The sequence below is a fragment of the Puma concolor genome, chromosome A3 (genome assembly GCF_028749965.1).
Source record: "Puma concolor isolate L17-30 chromosome A3, mPumCon1.1.hap2, whole genome shotgun sequence".
NCBI lineage: Eukaryota > Metazoa > Chordata > Mammalia > Carnivora > Felidae > Puma > Puma concolor.
In genome coordinates, this window is record NC_141669.1 from 54218172 (window position 1) to 54240984 (window position 22813).

General features: G+C 39.6%; 1 protein-coding gene across 1 annotated transcript in view; it reads right to left on the bottom strand.

Moving 5' to 3' along the window:
- Positions 1-22813, bottom strand: part of ANXA4 (annexin A4) — a 159266-nt gene that overhangs the window by 90866 nt on the left and 45587 nt on the right. The window contains exon 2 of the mRNA XM_086700949.1: positions 4821-4894. The gene's annotated coding sequence lies outside the window, so the exon portion shown is untranslated. The remainder of the gene's footprint in view (positions 1-4820; positions 4895-22813) is intronic.

The window sequence follows — 22813 nt, forward strand, 5'->3', positions numbered from 1 at the left end:
TTGTGTAACCATCACCACCATCCACTTTTATTTTATTATTATTTTTTAAGTAGGCTTCATGCCCTGTGCAGAGCCCAAGGTGAGGCTTGAACTTGACTTTGAGATCAAGACGTGAGCTGAGATCTAGTGGGATGCCTAACCACTGAGCCACCCAATCCACTTTTATTTATTTATTTTTTTTTTAATTTTTTTTTTTTCAACGTTTATTTATTTTTGGGACAGAGAGAGACAGAGCATGAACGGGGGAGGGGCATAGAGAGAGGGAGACACAGAATCGGAAACAGGCTCCAGGCTCTGAGCCATCAGCCCAGAGCCTGACGCGGGGCTCGAACTCACGGACCGCGAGATCGTGACCTGGCTGAAGTCGGACGCTGAACCGACTGCGCCACCCAGGCGCCCCCCAATCCGCTTTTAGAACACTTCTCTCATTCCAAAAAGTTCCCTCTTGGCATCAGCTCCAGGCAACCACTGATTTGCTTTCTATCTCTATGGTTCTGCTTTTTCTAGAAATTTCATACAAATGGAATCATTGTCCTCTTTCCTTAGCATGATATTTTTGAAGTTCATACATTTGTTGCATGCATCAGTAATTTGTCTCTTTTTATTGCTAAGATATATATTATTGTATAGATATACCACACAGTTTATTCATCAATTGATGGACATTTGGATCTTTTCCAGTTTGAGGCTGTTATGAATAATGCTACTATGAATATTTGTGAGCCAGTATTTATTTGGACATGTGTTTTCATTTCTCTTAGATACATACATAAAAGGTTGTATTTGTATTGCTAGGTTGTATTAGGTTGCTAGGTTGTATTTGTATTTAACTTAGGAAAATACCAAACTTTTCCCAAGTAATTCTCACTTTACATTCCCACCAGGAATGTCTGAGAGTTCCAGTTGCTCCACAATCTCACCAGTGCTTATTTTCAGTCTTTTTGCTTACAGGCATTCTCGTGAGTCTGTAGTTCCCTGTCGTACTAACTTTCATTTCCTTTGGGATTGCTGTAGAAGATTTCTGCATATGATTATTAGCCATTTGAGTATCTTCTCTGATGTCTACTCAAGTCTTTTGCCTTATTTTTTTATTGGATTGTTTGTCTTTCTGTTATTGTGTTGTAGTTCTTAATGTGTTCTGGATAGTAGTTCTTTATCAGATATATGCTTCATAAATATTTTCTCCCAATCTACTTTGTATTTGCATTTCTTTTTTTTTTTTAACGTTTTATTTATTTTTGAGACAGGGAGAGACAGAGCATGAACAGGGGAGGGTCAGAGAGAGGGAGACACAGAATCTGAAACAGGCTCCAGGCTCCGAGCACAGAGCCTGACGCGGGGCTCGAACTCACGGACCGAGAGATCATGACCTGAGCCGAAGTTGGCCGCTTAACCGACTGAGCCACCCAGGCGCTCCTGTATTTGCATTTCTTAATGACGTCTTTTGAAGTGCAAAGTTTTAAACTATTTTTTTATTTAAAAAATTTCTTTTAATGTTTATTTTTGAGAGAGAGAGAGAGAGAGAGAGCGTGAGAGGGGGAGGAGCAGAGAGAGAGGGCAACACAAAATCTGAAGCAGGCTTCAGGCTCTGAGCTGTCAGCACAGAGCCCGATGCGAGGCTCCAGTGCATGACCTATGACATCATGACCTGAGCTGAAATCAGACGCTTAACCGACTGAGCCACCAGGCGCCCCTAAACTATTTTTTATCAGTATATAATTCACATGCCATAAAATTCACCCTTTTATTTATTTATTTATTTATTTATTTATTTATTTAGAGAGACAGAGCATGAGCCGGGGAAGGGCAGAGAGAGAGGGAGACACAGAATCCAAAGCAGACTCCAGGCTCTGAGCTGTCAGCACAAAGCCTAACACCGGGCTTGAACCTGTGAACTGTGAGATCATGACCTGAGCCGAAATCAGACGCCCAACCGACTGACCCACCCAGGAGCCCCAAATTCCACCCTTTTCAAGTGTATAGTTAGGGCACTTGGGTGGCTCAGCTGGTTAAGTATCCAACTTTCGGTTTCGGCTCAGGTCATGATCTCACACGAGCCCCGAGTCAGGCTCTGTGCGGACAGCACGGAGCCTGCTTGTCATTCTTTCTCTCTCTTTCTCTCTGCCCCCTCTGCTCATATACACATGCACATGCAGTTTCTTTCTGTCTCTCAAAAATAAGTAAACATTAAAAAAAGCAAAGTGTACAATTAAATGCTTTTTAGTATAGCCACAAGGTTGTAAAACCACTGCCACTATCCACTTCCAGAACATTTTCATCATCCACAAAAGAAACCGTTTACCCATTAGCAGTCACCCTCCATTCCTTCCTCTTCTCATCCCCTGAACTACTAAGTTATATTCTGTCTCCATGGATTTGTTTATTCTAAATATTTCTTATAAATGGAGTATCAGGCAGCCTTTTGTTTCTGGCTTCTTTTGTGTAGCATATTGTTTTCAAGGCTCATCCAAATTGTAGCATTTATTAATACTTTATTCCTTTTTGTGGATGAATAATACTCCACTCTATGGATATGTCACATTTTATTTGTCCATTCCTTAGATTATGGACATTTGCATTGTTTCCACTTTTTGGCTATTGTGAATGCTACTGTGAACATTTGTGTGCAAGTTTTTGTATGGACAGGTGTTTTCAATTCTCCTGGGTATATATACCTTGGCGTGGAATTGCTAGGCCATGTTTTAAGTCTATGTTTAACTTTTTGAGAAACTGCCATATTGTTTTCCACAGCAGCTGCAACATTCTACAGTCCTAACAGCAACATGCAAAGCTTCTAATTTCTCCGTATCCTAGCCAACATTTGTTATTGTCCGTTTTTTAAAATTCTAATCATGTGTGTGTGTGAAGTACTATCTCAAATGGTTTTGGTTTGCATTTTCCTAAAAAGTAATGATGTTGAGTTTAGTGGCCATTTGTATATGTCCTTGGGAGAAATGTCTATTCAAATCCTTTGCCCATTTAAAAATTAAGTTATTTGTCTTTTTACCATTGAGTTGTAGATTCTGGATACTAGACTCTAATCAAATATATGACTGCAAATATTTTCTATGTTCTAAATGAGGTAGTGGTTATATTGGTATACACAAGTACTAAAACACACTGAACATTTAAAAAGATTTAAACTATACATTAAAAACTGTACATTTAAAAACTAAGGGTAGGGACACCTGGGTGGCTCAGTCAGTTAAGCGTCCAACTCTTAATTTTGGCTCAGGTCATGATCTCATGATTCCTGAGTTCAAGCCCCTGCATCGGGCTCTGTGCTGACAGCATGGAGCCTGCCTGGGATTCTCTCTCTCCTTCTGTCTCTCTGCCCCTCCCATACTTGCGCATGCATGCTCTCTCTCTCTCAAAATAAATAAATAAATAACTTAAAAAAAAAATAAGTGTAATGTGGGGTGCCTGTGTGGCTCAGTTGGTTGAACATTTGACTCTTGATTTCAGCTCAGGTCACGATCCCAGGGTCGTGGGATTGAGCCCCATGTTGGGCTTTGTGCCAAGCATAGAGCCTGCTGAAAATTCTCCTCTCTCTCTCTTCTTCTGCTCCTCTCCCCCACTCCTCCTGCGCGCTCTCTCTCTCTCTCTCAAAAAAAAAAAAAAAAAAAAAAAAGAATACACACACACACACATATACACGTATATATAAAATAAATTAAAAAATAAAAAAATAAGTGTAATGTAAATTATGCCATCATACTGAGGGCCCTAAAAAAAGAAATAAGTCATAATGTATCGTTAGAATTTTACATAGCACTTTAATTTAAAGGGTATTCTGGGGAGAAAAGCTGATTGGCTTGAGTAGCAGGCCTGGGGTAGGTGGAATAAAGCAACATGACTTCAGGGTCCTTGAAGAAAAACTAAGGTTTTAGCCAGATGCGTGGAGTGAAAGAGAAAACAACTGTAATAGAAAGATGCAGCAGCTGGCAATTTCAGGAAGCTGGAAGGCCCGGACATCAGGTATTACTGGTCCAACTCAAAGGAAGATTCCTTGACTCATCAAATAATTTTGGCCAGTGCTCTGTAAACTCAGACCTTTGTTGCCCCTATTTATGACACAGGGATAATGATCAAAAGCCACCTGTCTGTGTCAATGAACCAGGCCCAAGAGCGTGGATGCCAGGATGGGCTTTGTGAATGTGGGATGAAAGGCGCTGGGTAAGAACAAAGGAGCTCTGGTAGGTGTCTCCCAAGTACCAGCCTCAGCTTTTGGCACTGAAGCCTCTCAGCACGTCCTGGCCAGCCCTGAGGGCATGACCAGGCAAAGAAGGCAACTTCACAAAACAGATGGAATTTTTTAATGGACGTGTTTATATTTGTGTGAATTTGAGAATATTCATCTTGTGGCTGCCTCTGTCACCCTCAGGGCCTCCGCATCTGTTACCAGCCGAGCATCCAAACTAATGGAGGCCCCTACTCCACGGCCTCTACCACACGACACTGCTTTATTGTCTATCAGGCACTTACCTTGTTTCTTTATTTTTTACGTGTTTATTATCTGTTTTGTCTTTGCCAGAGTGTAACCCTGGGGGAGCAGAGATCTGACCGTATTTTTCTCAGCACAGTGCCTGGCAAGTAGTAGGCATGCAGTCAATAGTTGAATTGATGATTCAAAAACATTTTCTTTAAATCTCCAACTCAGGCACCTCTTTTGATATACCAATTGGACAATTCCCCCTAAATGTCTCACAGATACTTCTACCTCGAAATGACCAAACTGCAATTCTTTTTGTGCCTGCCCTTCCCTCCAGCCAATGGCTAAGCCAAGACCTTGGGACCCATTTTCCACCAGGACCTCTCACCTGGATTCCTGTAGCAGACTCCTGCTGAAACTGCCTCCTGTTGTGTTCTCCCTCAGATTCATCTCCCGAGTGACCTGAAACCCAAGTTTGATCATGTCACACCACTGCTTAAAACTCTTCGGCAGATCCTTATCGACCCCATATACAGACCCCAAATTATCTTGGCAGGGCACAAAGATCTTTGCTGATGTGGCTACTGCCTACCTCTCTAGCCATTCCACACGTCTCAGCTTTAGCCATACTGAGCTGCTTGCAGTTCCAAGTGTAGCTGCTATTACATTCCTCAGCCTCTGCCTCTCTTCCGCTTTACCTTTCTGGTGAATCCCTTCTTTCTTGGGTCACTTCATCTATGAAAACTTGTTTGACCAGTATTTGTATTTCTCAAGACTCTTGATTTTGAGCGATAGAAACCCAACACAAACTAGCTTCTTTTAAAAGGGGATATATTAATTCATATAAGTAAGGACTGGATGGAGGCAGCCTCAGGAATGGCTGGATCCAGATACTCAAATGAAGCTGTTATCGCTCTCTCTGTCTCATCTACACACACACACACACACACACACACACACACACACACACACACACAGACATATTTTGGCTTCTTGTTATGAGTTGACTTCATTCTCTCTTGTTAGGGGAAAATGTGGTCAAGGGAGATCCAGGCTTACATACACTTTGGTCACCCCAGGGGAGAACGAAGTCTTTTTCACCCCTGGTTTCAGCTTATAAAAATTATGGGAGAATCTAAGATTAGCTTAGCTGTAGACATGTACCCAGCTATTGACCTGTGGCTGGAGGGAAAACATTATGATTGGCCAGGACTTGGACTGTTCCTCTTGACGTGGGGAGGGAGAATGTGTATTCTTTTTGTTGTGGAGCCATTCTCCAATAAAAAAGAGTACTGTTATCAGGAAAACAGAATAGACCACTGATGTCTACCTATAATCACCTTCTCACCCTTCCCTCTTTCTCCTTTCTTGTTCCCATTGTCCTCTGTGCAGAGGCAGAGGAATCAATGGGAGACAAAACAGATTTCTGAGTCAGACATAGATTCAATTATTAGCTTTACAGTAACTGTGTGACCTTGAGAAAAGTTTTAATCCTCTTTGTGCCTTTACTTTCTCATCTATACAGTATTTTAGGATAGTTGTGGGGATTAAAGACAACAAAGGCAAAGTGACTGGTACACAACAGGTACCAATATTATTAATACTTGTAACACTTAATTGTCTGTATTTGCCCGTCTCCTCCTTCTAGCCCAAGAATTACTTTAGGCAGGGCCTTGTTTTAGGTACAATAAAACTCAATTATATTAGCAGGGCTCAAATATGTCATAGACTTGTGTGTCAGCTTGCTAGGGCTGCTATAAGTACCAGAGACTATGTGGTTGGAGCACCAGAAATTTATTTTTTACAGATCTGGAGGCTAGAAGTCTGGGATCAAGACGTCGATGGGGTTGGTTTCATCTGAAGACTTTCTCTTTGGCTTGTAGATGGTTGCCTTCTCTCTATGTCTTCACATGGTCTTCCCTCCATGTGTGTTATGTGCTATCTCCAAACACAGTCACACTCAGAGGTACTGGAGGTCATGTGAATTTTGCGGGGACACAATTCAGCCCATTAGAATTCACTTCTGCCCAAGACATTACTGAAGAGGCATGTATGATAAGGCAAGTTTTGAGGATAAGGGAGCCATTTAGTTCTATCCTTCTCAATCTTGGCTTTATAATAATGATCCATTTTTATGTAGTCTTCTTTTTTTGATTCTCCAAAGCACCTTCACATCTATTACTTGATTTTACTGTGTTATCCCAGAAGGCTCTTTCTTTCTTTCTTTCTTTCTTTCTTTCTTTCTTTCTTTCTTTCTTTCTTTCTTTCTTTCTTTCTTTCTTTCTTTCTTCTTTTCCTTCCTTCCTTCCTTCCTTCCTTCCTTCCTTCCTTCCTTCCTTCCTTCCTTCTTTCCTTCCTTTGTTTCTTTCTTCCTTTCTGAATTAGATTTCCTGAACAGAATTGACCAGGGATCCAAAGACACAGGGTTAACAAAAAATGTTCAGCAGGGGGCGCTGTGAACAAGCCCTGGGAAATCCAAGGGCTGTAGTTTTGAACTTAGACCTGGAGCAGGCACAGCATCATACCAATGGCCTGACTATTGGTTGGGCTCAAGCTGAACCATGGTTGTCCTCTCAGGACATCTCATCACAAATTATGTCCCAGCCCTGGGACCTTACCCAGTGTAAACATTCTCCCATGCATATGAGCTGAGCAGACAACACAGGATGTTCAGTGGGAACCCAGCCACCCTTTCAACCCTGCCTGAGTCTCAGGAAATAAAATACTAATATTTGATAAAGCCTGTGTCCACAGGGGTGGCAGTGGGTCGGGGGGGGGTGGACACACTATGGACAGCAGACTGGCACTGGAGGAGGCTTGAGTGTTGTGAGAGGTCTCAGTCACATGCCCTCACTTCAGCCCCAGTGTCCAGTCTTCTTAAATTGTTTTTATGTTTATTTATTTTTGAAAGAGAGAAAGAGAGACAAATCGTGAGCGGGGGAGGGACAGAGAGAGGGAGACACAGAATCTGAAGCAGGCTTCAGGCTCTGAGCTATCAGCACAGAGCCCGACGTGGGGCCTGAACTCATGCACTGCGAGATCATGACCTGAGCTAAAGTTGGATGCCCAACTGACTGAGCCACTCGGGCACCCCCACAGTGTCCAGTCTTCTTATGCTTCCTCCTGCTTTGATTCTCAGGAATATGCGCTTATATTGTACAGACTTGTTTATACCTGAATCCTGGGGTGGGTGCCTTGGGTTCCATAGCATCCTTCCTTCCTCCTGGAAACAGAATAGTCCCCTCCTTTGGAGAAAGTCTATGGGATTCGAGTGGGGCTAACAATACAATGTTCTCACATATCCACCCTGACCCCAGCCTCAAAGCAGGAAAGAGCCAGGGCTTATAGGAAGGCAGACCTGAAGGAGAAGTCTCAAAAAGAGGGAGAAACATGCTCAGAATCTAGGCTCAGTTGTCTTTAAATTTGTTTTTAAAATTTTTTTAAGTTTCTTTATTTATGAGAGATAGAGACAACATGAGCAGGGGAGGGGCAGAGAGAGAGGGAGACACAGAATCTGAAGCATGCTCCAGGTTCTGGGTTCTGAGCTGTCAATACAGAGCCCGATTCAAGGGTCGAACTCACAGATCATGAGATCATGACCTGAGCGGAAGTTGGACGCTTAACTGACTGAGCCACTCAGGTGCCCCAGGCTGAGGTGTCTTTAAAAATTTGGAGAGGGGCGCCTGGGTGGCGCAGTCGGTTAAGCGTCCGACTTCAGCCAGGTCACGATCTTGCGGTCCGTGAGTTCGAGCCCCGCGTCGGGCTCTGGGCTGATGGCTCGGAGCCTGGAGCCTGTTTCCGATGCTGTGTCTCCCTCTCTCTCTGCCCCTCCCCCGTTCATGCTCTGTCTCTCTCTGTCCCAAAAATAAAATAAAAAAAAAAAAAAAAAAAAAAAAAAACGTTGAATAAAAATTTGGAGAGATGTCACCCACCAGACACTGCTGTCCCACTAGGACTTCATTTGGGACAGAGATGAGGACTGAAGACTGTTTATACCCCCCTTTTTTAGTGGAAGACAGAGCAGTGGAAAGTAAAGTTTTTTTGAAATGGGGTCTTTTGTCTCTTTCTCCTATTCAAGGCAAGCAGCCAGGCCCTTGTGTTCGTTCATCAGGTGCAGTTGTGCTGTTAAGGTAGAAAGCAAAAGCTGCTAAAACACATTTTTTTTTTTATTCATTTATTTGGGGTGGGGGTGTTGTGTATAAAGGCTAAACTCCTCAAAGTCCTAAACTCCTTAAAGAGTTAGATGCCTCAGGGGAAGGGGAGACACAGGTGATGCCTTCAGGGAAGAAGTGACAACAGTGGAGAATTGGCTGTAAGTCAGGGCTCCGCCCTTGTCCCAAAGCTTGTTGGCTAAACATTTACCTGCAAACCAAAGCAAGAGTGACCTTTTCCCAATCTTTTTCAGGTAAATGGCTCCTTCCTTGGGGAGAATGAGTGACAGGGGTGGGAGAGATCACTAACAGTGCTTCTCTCCTAAAAAGCAGACTGGAAGGTGCCTCCTGGAAACAAATGAGATGGAGATAGAGGGTGTCCTACCACTGTCCTTCTTTCCTTTCTTTTTCCTTTTTACCTCACACATACTGGAAATGTTAGAAAAGAATAGAAGGCAGCAGGGTATGGCAGTTGAGAGGATGGCTTTGGAGTCAGACAGAATTTGGGTTCGCAACCTAGATATCACACTCTCCATGTGATGTTGCATAAAGTGGAGGACAGTTAGAATGAGAAATACCATGATATGCTCTGTTCATCACCTCTCTCAGAGAGTCTTGTCAGGTCCCAAGGAGCCCGTCCTGCCCACACCTTCTCGGAGCCACTGTGTTGAATGGTGGTAGTTGTCCACAGAAATGTGGATAGATCCAGGTGATAGCCTGACAATTCGTGCAGAACTCAGGCCTCAGAAGCCCAAGAAGTTCTCTTGTCTGCCTCTTCCAGGCACATCCAAAAACAAAATGCCAAAGTGGAGATCCTGCCCCTAATGTCTTTGGTTCTTCTTAATGAGGGAGTTGGTAGATCCCATGGCTTTTCTGAATTTTAATTTCCTCATCCATAGGATGGAAATAAAAATACAGCCTCGTTGCCTTTTGTGGGTACAAATTAAGAGGCCCAGAACCTTTTAACCTTTGCAAATTTGTTACTGAGGTTTTCTAGAGTTTCCCAGTTGGATTAAATTAGGATCATGACTGGTGTGGTTGCTTTTCCTTGGCTGAAAGAAAAATACCACCATTAACCTTTAATTATTCACCACAAATCCAAAGGAAAAGTCCTTGGCCCAGATCCTAATGGAACTGTTAAAGCTATTTTCCTACTCAGAGTTTAAACAGTTGGTAAGCTGGTTTAAATAACCCGGTACTTTTTTTCTATTGCTTTTCTCCACAGAATGAGAAGGACCAAAAGTGAACCCTCCCTACCAATGCATGTTAGGGCAGGTGCCAAACTTCTTTACCTTTTTGTTTTCTTGATTTACTCTTTCTTTTTTTTAAATGTTTATTCATTTTTGAGAAAGAGAGAGAGAGAGAGAGCAAGTGGGGCGGGGCAGAGAGAGAGGGAGACAGAAATTGAAGCAGGCTCCAGGCTCTGAGCAGTCAGCACAGAGCCTGACGCAGGGCTCAAACTCATGAACCGTGAGATCATGACCTGAGCTGAAGTTGGATGCTTAACTAACTGAGCCACCCAGGAGCCCGATTTACTCTTTCCTCCTACTGTTCTCATTTGGTAGCATTATTGATGTGTGTGCATGTGTGTGTGTGTGCGTGTGTGCATGGGCACACGTGTGTATGTGTGTACAGGAATGCTTATATGTGGTCTGTTTAGAGGGAGACAGACTTTAGAACACACAATGGTAACACATGGTGTGTAACCCCCTCCCCCAACCTCAGACACACACACCCCAGGAAAAGGAAAGACCAAGAGAATAAAGAAAGAAAAAATGAAAATAAACTGAGACGAAGATAGGCAACATGGAAAAGCCTACGTACAAAACCCAAGTTTTTCCTTTTCTCAATTTCATGCTGTCTTTTTTCCTTTTTTACTGAATTCGGGATTTTTTTCCCTTCTCATTTCTATACGTCTCTTTTCTCTCTCTGTGCCCTCATTAACTCAACCTCATTAACACTTCCAAAACCAGAAGTCATTATCCTGACACCATCCGCTGCCCTCAAGTCCTACTTCTCTGTCTGAATTCCATCTGTTCTCAGGTTCCACTTTAGGTCAGCTGCCTAAGTTAAAAAAAAACCCAAAAAACCAAAAAACTCAGAATCATTCCTTATTTTTAAAATCTGCTTTATCAAGATGTAATTTACCTGTAACAAAACCTCGCCCATTTTAAGTGTTCAGCTTAACCCATTTTCCAGAAATGTATGTAGTCATATAACCATCAGTATAATTAAGACATAAAATATTTCCATCACTCCAGAAGGTTTTCTTTCTATCACCACAGTTTTGCCTTTCCTAGAATGTCATATAAATGGAATTAAATGGTAGGTAGTCTTTTGTGTCTGGCTTCTTTTCTCAGCACGTTGCTTTTGAGCTTTGTCTATGTTGTTGCACGTACTGGTAGCTCATTCATTTTTATTGCTGAGAAACATTGTACTGTTCAGAAACATCACAGTTGTTTGTTTACCCATTCACCTGTTGATGGACATTTGCATTGTTTTCAGTTTGGGGTTATTGTGAATTAACAGCAATGAGTATTCACATGTAGGTCTTTCATGGACATATATTTTCACTTCTCTTGGGAGTAGAATTTCTGTTTCATTTCTAGGAAAGAATTGCTGGGTTGGATGGTAAGTGTAGTTTAACTTTATAAAACATGAATAAAGCGTTTTTCAAAGGGAGTCCATTATTTTCATTCTCACCAGCAATGCATGAAACTTCCAGTTGCTCCATATCATTGTCAACACTTTGTATGGTCAGTTTTTAAAATTTTACAATTTTGTGGGGTGTAGTATTACCCCATTGTCCTTTTAATTTATATTTTCCAGATGACTCGTGTTGTTGAGCATATTTTCACGTGCTCATTTGTCTTAAGTATAACTTCTTTGGTAAATTGTCCAGATTCTTTGCTCATTTAAACATTGGGTTGTTTGTTTTCTTATTATTGATTTTGTAAGAGTTCTTTACATATTCTGTATATAAGTCCTTTATCAGATACATATTTTGCCTATGAAAGTAACCTGAAATACAGAGTCATGAACAAGTTTTTCCCATCAATGTTATTTACAATCATGATGAAATTGGAAGCAAGTTACAATCTAATAAAATGAAGCTTGTCTGCTTCCTTATGATTCAAAGAAATATTTTACAGTCATTTAATGATATTACAATTGTAAAGATTTGAAAACTTGCTTTTGATATAATTTTAAGCAGAAAATAAAATTACATATAATATCAGCCATGCATTTGAAAAGCCTAGAAGTATGTGCTGAAATAATAAGAATGATAGTCTTATTTTCTATATTTTTCAAGATTTATACAGGAAGCATGCCTTAGTTAAAAAAGGAAAAGCATCCAGGGTGCCTGGGTGGCTCAGTTGGTTAAGTGTCTGACTCTTGATCTCAGTTCAGGTCTTGATCTCAGGATTGTGAGTTCAAGCCCTGTGTTGGGCTCTACACTAGTCATGAAGCCTACTAAAATAAAATAAAATAAAATAAAATAAAATAAAATAAGATTAAATTAAATTAAATTAAATTAAAAGGAAAAGCATCTCATAAAGTACATGGTTAAAGGAGTGGTTCACACTTCCTTTACAAGCTCACCTGAATTTTGGCATGATTTGTGATACCATTAGTACCAAGTGAGTTTGTTAATTGCTTCACAGACTGCCCAAGAGCTTTGAACTATAATTCAAGCTCTGTCCTTGAACTCTAGGCAGTTCTCTTTCCCATCTAAAATGGGATTCAGGGGGCACCCGGGTGGCTCAGTGGGTTAAGCTTTTGACTTCGGCTCGTGGGTTCGAGTGCTGTTTCGGGCTCTGTGCCGACAGCTCAGAGCCTGGAGCCCGCTTCGGATCCTGTGTCTCCCTCTCTCTCTCTCTGCCCCTCCCTTGCTCGCACTCGGTCTCTCTCTCTCTCTCCCCCTCTCTCAAAATAAATAAACATTAAAAAAAAATTAAAATGGGATTCAGAACTGTGAAGTATCTAGCAAGGTTGCCTTGTAGCTTTCTGAGGAACTGCTTCCCAAGTATGTGCTCTAAAATATGCAAAACTTCCTGAGCTTATGTTCAATGACTTGGGAAGACCTTGAGCAGTCAAACATGACTTTTTTTTAATACTTAGAAGAGAGAAAATCTGTGTTTGTCAATAGAGAACAAGACCAAAGAGATGCGGACCCAGAGAGCTGTAGGGAACACAGTATAGGCAAAAAGAAAAGCTTGGGTTGAAGAAGATATTGGAGCTAAGAAGAGGACAGACAGGAGGGGAAAGAGGAAATGGAGGAAAGAATGGAGAATGGAAGCAAACAGGTCTCTGCACTGAGAAAGTTCAGACTCTGAATCAGAACTTTGTAGATACATTTTACCCCTGTGAAGTCTTAGCCGGTAAATAATTTGTAACTTTTTACTCATTTTCATTTCTCCTTCCGAAGTTGTTATCTTATGAAGCCTGGAAAGAAAGCACATTTACTACTGGGTTTATTGAGAAGAAGGAACTCAGATGTCAGAAGAAGGCAATTTCCTAAGGTAATATGTCTTGAGGTCAATGAATCAGCTCACAGCAGAGATATTTTTGAACCTGGTCAGTTACTTTACCTAAGGCAGGTACAGTATATATGTTTGCTGATGAGTCACCCATGAAAACAAGAAATTATATTTAAATGATTATTCAGAAAATCTAGTAGAGGTTTGTTTTATTTTTTAAAAATTTTTTAGCCAATAAAATCTAACCAAGATTTTTTTTTTTGTTTGAAGCTTGATATGATGGAAATGCAAGGGGCCAAGAATAACCCACACAATTGTGAAGAACAAAGTATAGGAGGGCTTCCTCTACTGGATATTTATATGTACTATAAATAATTTTGGCACAAGGATGGACATACTGACCAGTGGAATAGAATATAAATCTGGAAAGAGATCCATGTATATGTGGATATTTTAATTATGACAAAAGAGGCATTGCAAAAAAAAAAAAAAAAAAAAAGGCACTGCAAAGCAGTAAAGATAACTTTCAATAAAAGGTGCTGTGACAATTGGATAATTATGAGGGGAATCTTGACCCCTACCTTACACCATACATAAAAATTCATTCTAGACGTATCATAGACATAAATGCGAAAGGCAAATAGAGCTTCTAGAGGGCTATATAAAACAAAAGCTTCATGACTTCAAAGTAGAGAAAGATTACTTAATAAGTACTAGCCATAAAGAAAAAGATTGATACATTTGAATACATTAAAAATTTAAACCTCATTAAAGATAAGAAAAAACTTTTTAAATAGGACACAAAAGAACTAATAATAAAGAAAAAGGTGGATTAATTTGGCATTTATTTAACATTATAAACAATATAAATTTAACATTAATATTAAGAACTATTCATTAAAAGATATGGAATATGGATAAGATATTTGTAACACTTACAACTTACAAAGAGCTCAAGTATGGAATATTTAAAGAGATTCTACAAACCAATAAGAAACTGACAGCCAACCCAAAAGAAAAATGGGTAAAAGACTTGAACAGACATTTTTTTGGGAGAAAAAAAGGATAGCTAATGGATAACAGACATATGAAAAGATACTTAACATCACTAATAATCAGGGCAATGTAAATAATATAACAAGACACCATGAATGGCTAAAATTAAAAGACCAGCCCTACCACAACTGAAGTTGTGAACAAGGAATACTTTTATCTGCTGCTACAGGAGTGTAAGTTAGTATGATACTTTAGAAAATTCTTGATAGTATCTAATAAAATTGAAGTTACATATAACTTACAAATACTGATATCATTGATAGGAAATATACCCAACAAAATATGCATACATGTTCTCTATAAGACATATATAAGAATGATCATAGCATCTCTGTTTGTAATCATCTCAAATTGGAAACTGCCTCAAAGTCCATCAACAGAAGAATGAATAAACAAAGAGCATGTATATTCATATAATACAATGCTATTAAGCAAAGTAAAAACAACAGCTATACATAACCTGTATGAGTCTTAAAAATATATTATTGAATAAAAGAGACCAGATCAACAAGAATATATATTGCATCATTCTATTTATATAAAGTTAAATACAGGCAAAAAAAAAAAAAACACTGTTTAGGGTTCCACACTTAGAAGATAAAACTATACAGATAAGCAAGAAAATAGTTATCACAGAAGTTAAGGTTATAATTATCTTTGAAAAGAAAAGAAATACTGATCGGGAGCAATGACTTTGGGGATTTTTGGAGTATTGGCAATTTTGGAACTCTTGATCTGGGTATTGCTTTGTGAAATGTCAGCAAGTTGTTTCATAGACTTTACTGTTTGTGTATCAGATGGGCCCTAGAAGATAGAGAAAATTTTGAGTAAACCAATAACCATAGAAGATGGTAGCCAAAGATCTACTTCCTAAAATGAACCATATCTTGTGGGTCTATGTTTAGATTCTTTTTTTTATGTTTATTTATTTATTTTTGAGAGAGAGAGAGAGAGAGAGAGAGAGAGAGAGAGAGAGAGAGAATCCCAAGCATTGAGCAGAGCCCAATATGGGGGCTCAATGTCATGAACCATGAGGTCATGACCTAAGCCAAGATTAAGAGTCAGACGCTTAACCAACTGAGCCACCCAGACATCCCCGTTTATATTCTAACAAACTTTTGGGGCACCTGGGTGGCTCAGTCGGTTGAGCATCCAACTTCAGCTCAGGTCATGATCTCATAGTTCGTGAGTTCGAGCCCCGCATCGGGCTCTGTGCTGACAGCTCAGAGCCTGGAGCCTGCTTCCAATTCTGTGTCTCCCTCTCTCTCTGTCCCTCTCCCCCTCACGCTCTGTCTCTTTCTCTCAAAAATAAATACACGTTAAAAAAAATTTTATATTCTAACAAACTTTCGAGGAACAAATGTTTCCTATCTTATACAACTGTTCCTGTGCTGGCATCATCTTATAACAGAACTAAATAAGAAAATCAGAAGAAATTAAAAATACAAGTTAAGCTCACTTGTAAAAAGATCCCAGCATTCTAAATAAAATACACTTGACCCTTGAACAACATCAGTTTGAACTGCATGGGTCCACGAATACAGGGATTTTTTTCAATAAATATATGTAAAGTACTGTAAACGTATTTTCTCTTCCTTATGATATTCTTAATAACATTTTCTTTTCTCTGGCTTACTTTATTGAAGGAATACAACATATAATACATATAGCAGTCACAATATGTTTCAATAGACTGTTTATGTTATCAGTGAGGCTTCCAGTTAACAGTAGGCTATTAGTAGTAAGTTTTTTGAGAGTCAAAAATTATACACAGATTTTCAACTGCACAGGGGTTAGCACCCCTAATTCCCTTGTTGTTCAAGTCAAAACTTGCAATTCATTAAAAGAATAATAATTATGATCACATAAGATTAATCCTAGGAATGAGGGGCACCTGGGTGGCTTAGTCGGTTGAGCATCCAACTCTTGGTTTTGGCTTAGGTCATGATCCCAGGGTCATGGGATTGATTGTGCCCTGCATCAGGCTCTCTGCTGAGCATGGAGACTGCTTCAGATCCTCTCTCTGTCCCTCTACCCATCTCCCCCATGCCCTCTCTCCCTCTCTAAAAAAAACATATGAAAATGGTAATAATAGAAAGGTTTATCGCAGGAATGAAAAGGTGTTACAACACCAGAATACCTAGAATGCAATCCACTGGAAAAGCAAAATAAAAGAGGAAGATGATATGATCACCACTCAGTAGACAACACAGAAGCACAGATTCATACCACACATAAATGGATTATTATTCCCATTTATGAGATATTATTCACCCATGAAAAAGAATGATGGAACAACGCTGAAAACATTATGCTAAGTGAAAGAAGACGAAGCCACAAATTATATGGTTCTATTTATATGAAGTGTCCAGAATAGGCAGATCCACTGAAACAAAAGTTTTCTACCCCAGTTGTAACAGAAAAACACACCTCAAGCAAGTGTCATTCCAGAAATGCAAGTCTGGCTCATTACTGGGATTTATTTTAATGTGCCACTGAATTAATAGATCAAAGGAGAAAAACAATACAATCATCTCAGTAAATACTGAAAAGCCACTTAGCAGAATGGAACATCCATTCCTGATTAAACAAACAACCCAAAATCAAAACAAAACCCAGAAAGTCTTGGTATCTTAGGAATAGCCAGATTTTTTTTTCCATCATAAAAATCTGGTATCATACTTTAATTCCCATGAAAGTAAGGAAGAAGATATCATACCTTAATAGTGTTCTGAAGATCCTAACCAACATAATTCAGTAAGGAAATAATTTAAGAGGTAAAGTACTTCTTAAAGTAAGAAAGATGTATTATTTGAAATGATATAAAAGAATAACTAGAAATATGAAGAGAATAGGCCAAAGAAATCCTAGAAAGTTGTGGGAAATTGCAAGAATGGCTACACTATTTTGCAGCTCTTCTCAGAAGTGGAGTTTATTTCTCCACACATTGAATCTGAGCTGGACCATTGACTTTCTTTAGGATAATGGAACATTGGTAAACATGATGCAAGCAGAAACTTGCAAAGTTATTATGCAATGGAACTTGCCCTCTTTAACCATTTTAAGGAACTTCAAAACCACTATTCTGTGAATTGAGCCTACTGCTAGCCTGCTGGGTGGTGAGAGACATATGGCTAAGTCACCCCACAGTCCCAGCGGACACAGAACCAACTACTAAACACATAAATGAGTAAGGCCATCCTGGACTAGCTATATTAGCTAAGGTGTCAATTGACTGAAGAGATAAACCAAGCTGGCCTAGACCAGAAGAACAACAGTTGACTCACAGAGGTGAGAGAAATAACAGATGCTTGTTATCTGAAGCTACTAAACTTTGGGGTGGTTTGTTATGCAGCAAAAGCTAACTGGAACAGAAATTATATAAATGTTTATTTTTTAATTTTTAAATTTCTTAAAATGTTTATTTTTTATTTTTATTATTATTTTTTTAAATGTTTATTCGCTTTTTGAGAGACAGAGACAGAGTGTGAGCAGAGCAGGGGCAGAGAGAGAAGGAGACACAGAATCTGAAACAGGCTCCAGGCTCTGAACTATTAGCACAGAGCTGGATGCGGGACTCGAACTCACAAACCATCAGATCATGACCTGAGCCAAAGTCAGACACTCAACCGAATGAGCCACCCAGGCACCCCTATTTAAGAATTTATTAAAGTGGTTGGTTTCTTTTTGTACAATTAATACACAGAATTGATACACTGTTAGAAAATACAACAGAAGAAAAGATCTCATTTACAATAGCAATACTACCACCAATTTATCTGAAAATAAACTTAACCAGAAATAGGGAGGACCTAAATAAAGAAAAAGTAATATCTCTGTTATATTATTTCTTTATAAATTAATCTATAAACTCAGTGTGGTCTCAATCAAAAAAATTTTAAACATTAAAAAAAGATACCGAGTTTATCTGTAGAAATAAACAGGAAAATCTGAACAGAAAGATATTGGCAAGAAGGTGGTCAGATTAGATACTTAAATGCATTTTAAAGATACTAGCTTAAAAAATTTGGTTCTAGAAAAAATTTAGATAGATCAATGGAATAACATAGAGAATCCAGAAATAGACTGAAATACACATGAGATTTTAGTAGATGATAGGTGACATTTCCAAATCACGGGAGAAAAGATGGATTATTTTTTTTTTAATTTTTTTTTCAACGTTTTTTATTTTATTTTTTGGGACAGAGAGAGACAGAGCATGAACGGGGGAGGGGCAGAGAGAGAGGGAGACACAGAATCGGAAACAGGCTCCAGGCTCCGAGCCATCAGCCCAGAGCCGACGCGGGGCTCGAACTCACGGACCGCGAGATCGTGACCTGGCTGAAGTCGGACGCTTAACCGACTGCGCCACCCAGGCGCCCCAAAGATGGATTATTTAAAACAGTGTTGGGACTATTTAGGGGAAAAAATTAAGCTGTATAACCCCACTCATTTCATCAAAGCAAATTCCCAAAGGAAAGTAATAAAATGTTAAAACGAAACTAACAAAGGTACCGGCAATAAAGAAGCCAGATAGAAAAGGCCACATATTGTATGATTCCATTTATAGGAAATGTCCTGAAAATCCATAGAGAAAGTAGATTACTGATTTGCCAGGGGCTGGGGGGACAGGGAAATGGGGAATGACTGCTTAATGTATATGAGGTTTTTTTGGGGGTAAAGAAAAAGCTGTAAAATTAGTGGCAATGGTTGCACAACTTTGGAAACACCAAAAACCACTGCATCATACACTTTTATTTTATTTATTTATTTATTTATTTTTTTAATGTTTATTTGTTTTTGAGAGAGAGACAGAGCACGAACGGGGGAGGAGCAGAGAGAGAGGGAGACACAGAATCCGAAACAGGCTCCAGGCTCTGAGCTGTCAGCACAGAGCCCGATGTGGGGCTCAAACTCACAAACTGTGAGATCATGACCTGAGCTGAAGCCGGACGCTCAACCGACTGAGCCACCCAGGTGCCCCTATTTATTTATTTAAAAAAATTTTTTTTAAATCTTTATTTTTGAGAGAGACATATGGAGTGCAAGCAAGGGAGGGGCAGAGAGAGAGGGAGACACAGAATCCGAAGCAGGCTCCAGGCTCAGAGCTGTCAGCACAGAGACTAACGCAGGGCTGGAACTCAGGAACTGCAAGATCATGACCTGAGCTGAAATCGGACACTTAACTGATGGAGCCACCCGGGTGCCCCTGCACTGTACGCTTTTAAACAGCAAATTTAATAGTATGTGAATTCTATCTCAATACAACTTACATTTAGAGAAGATAAAGAAGGAGAAGAAGAAAGAACCCAGAGACTGGAGAGTCCACAGGGGACTCTGACCCCAGGGGTTAGGTCAGGGACACTGGAGCTGGGTCTGGAAACAGATGTTATAATGTTATGTTTTGAAGAAGCAGATGTTACAATTTATAGGTGAGCTGGGGAGAAAAGGGATTAACCTCTCTTGGCTCTGATGATTCCATGACTCTGCCTTTTTCCAAGAACTGAGGACTCTGTATGCCCTGGATAATCATTTTAAACTTACTATATTGTTTTTGGGTTGAGGGGTGACCAGTGGCTCAGTCGGTTAAGTGTCCCACTCCTGATTTCGGCTCAGGTCATAATCTCAAAGCTCGTGGGATTGAGCCCCATGTTGGGCTCTGTGCTGTTAGCACAGAGCTTGGGACTCTCCTCTTTCTGCTCCTCCCCCACTTGCGTGCACGCTCTCTCAGAATAAATAAATGAACTTTAAAAAAATGCTAGAAGATAAAATGGGTGAATTCGTTTATAATCTTTTCATAAAGACATTTCTAAGCCAAAACCCACAAGTCAAATGAAAAATGACTGATGCGTTTGCATAGAAATCAGCAGTTTTTATGTTAAAAAGACACATATTTGTGCTAATACTATAATTGCTTTACAAAAGGTTTTATCTTTACAGATGTATACTGAAATACTTGTGGATGAAATGAGATGATATCTGAGATCTGCTTCAGAATAATTTGGGGTTGAAGCTTGGTAATTAGTACATGAGGTACTCTTCTATCTGCTTTTTTACGTTTGATTTTTTCCGTAATAAAAAGTAAAAAAATAAATGGCAAGAAAAAAAATCTATGTACAAATTTAAAAGATGAACTAGAAACAAATATTTGCAGCATAAGATATTAAAAGGGCTAATTCCTTAATTTACAAGGAGCTCATAAAAATCACTAAGATGACCCAAAAGAAAAAAAGTGGGTGAAAATATCAACAGGCAGAACAATGAAAAGGAAACAAAATAGCCAATAAACTTGAGAAAAGATGATCAATCTCACTCAAACATGCAAAGGAAAACAGTAACGAGATGCCACTTCTCACCTAGCAAGCTGGCAAACATGAAGAGTCTTGATAAAAAGCAGTATTGGTATAGGAGGGAGATAGTTGGACCTACACACTATGTTGGGAGTGTAGGTTGGTACCACCTATTAAAAAGACAATTTCACAATATATGTCAACATGTTAAAAATACGTACCACTATATGTATAATGGAATATTATTCAGCCCTACAATTGAAGGAAGTTCTGACATATAAGACAACATGGATGAACCTTGAAGACATTATGCTAAGTGAAGGAAGCCAGACACAAAAGGAAAATGATATATGATTCTACTTCTATGAGGACCCAGAATAGTCAGATTCATAGAGACAGATAGCAGAATGGTGGTAGCTAGTGCTAGAGGCAGGGGGTCATAGAGAGTTGCTGTTACATTTGTTTGTTTTACTGAAGTATAGTTGACACACAATGTTACATTGGTTCCAGGTGTACAACATAGTGATTCAACAAGTTTATACCTTATGCTGTGCTCACTGCAAGTGCAGCTAACCATCTGTCACCATGCAATGCTATTACAAAAGTTTGACTATATTCCCCATGCTGTATCTTTCATCCCCATGACTTATTCATTGCATAATTGGAAGCCTGTATCTCCCATTCCCCTTCACTCACTTTGTCCATCCTTCCATCCCTCTCCCCCCTGGCAGCCATCAGTGCATTCTCTGTATTTATGGGTGAGAATTACTGTTTCATGGATCTAGAGCTTCCGTTTTTGCAAGAGGAAAGGAGTTCTGGAAGTAGATGATGGTGATGGTTGCAGATTAGTATGAATGTACTTAATACCACTGAATTGTACACTTAGTCTTTAAGACCGTAAATTCTCCATTATGCGTATTTTGCCACAATTTTTAAAATTTGGAAAAAAAAATACCCCTTGACTCAGCAGTTTCACTTCCAAACATTTACCTTATGTTAGAAAGCAGAAATATGCAAAGTATTTCATTCCCATTCCAACAGCAAAAATTTCAAACTGCCTAAGTGTCCAACAATAGTAAGCTGGTTAAATAAATGTTACAGCACCTCTGCAGAGATTTCTAAAAGGTAGATTGGATTCTGGAATATGTAACTATGTAATCAAGGCAATAGAGTTCCACAGAGTGTGTGTTGTATGGCCCATGTGTACACGTTTTTAAAAGCATGTGTGCTCTGCGTGTGTGAGATTTATTCATAATAATTTTTATACAACCATAAAATAGTTTTCTGCAATTATAAATAATATTGGGGGAGAAGGGTAGTGATGGTGGTCCAGGTGACAGTAAGACTGAACATTAAACCTTTTTGTAGTGCGTGGATTCCCCCCTCCCCCATTTGAACGTATTACTTTTTAGTTCTAAGTATAAATGAAACGTAACGTTTTGTACTCAGATGCTGAGTCTTGGCATACGGTTTGCAAGATGTATTTCCATCTGAGTGTCTTATCTAACCATCCTTATTAAAAAGGCCAAATTTCAAAATCATAATGTTGAACATTATTTTGACTGGCAATACCTTTCTTCTGTTTTTCCTTCTCTCCTTCCATTCCTCCTGGGTGCTCACTTCCCTGTCTAAACTTAACTAGCACCTTGCCTGTGGCTGTCAGACGCTGTGCTGGGACGTCTTTGGAAACGCTGCCTCGAACTTTCTGTAGCTCTCCTTACAGCCAGTACATGCATAGCATGTACTGAAAGTTCAATACCTATTCGAAAAATAAATTTTTCTTGGTGCTTTTGCTTTGAAAGCCTCCAAGCGGTAGTCTTGAAACTTTGTTCCCGGCACCTTAGCCCTGCACCTCTTTTCACTCAGGGCCCCCTCCGTTTTTAGTAGTGTCATGTTCACTGCAAGTGGTAAGCCTACACCGCTTTGTGTGTGGGCATCCTCTAACCTTTCACGGATGGTTTCCCACGTCTTTGGTGGGTTAGCTCCCTTCTCAGGATAAGCAAGGTAAAGAGCCCTGGACCACTGAACCAGCAGACCAGAGTTTAGTCCCAGCGTGGTCACCAACTTATTAGCCATCAACTTATACATATCTTATTCTGGGGTATCTTCCTCACCCCCAGAGTCTTTCTTTTAATTCATGAGCTCTCTGAGATATCAGAACAGTATATTCTCCAGAATTTGTTGTTTAGCATTTTTTTCCTGATTTCTCTTCTTATCCTCTTATTTCCTTCTGACTCCTTTGATGCGGACTCCTTTATTCAATGTTTCAAGTCATAAAAACAAAGCTAGTTTCTATCTTTTCTTTCCACTCTTAATTGAAATTACAACTCAAAACCACCCCTTGCAGATCATTTGTAGCTTACATTACAGTGTTGGAAAGTAGGGATAAAGCTCGATACGGCA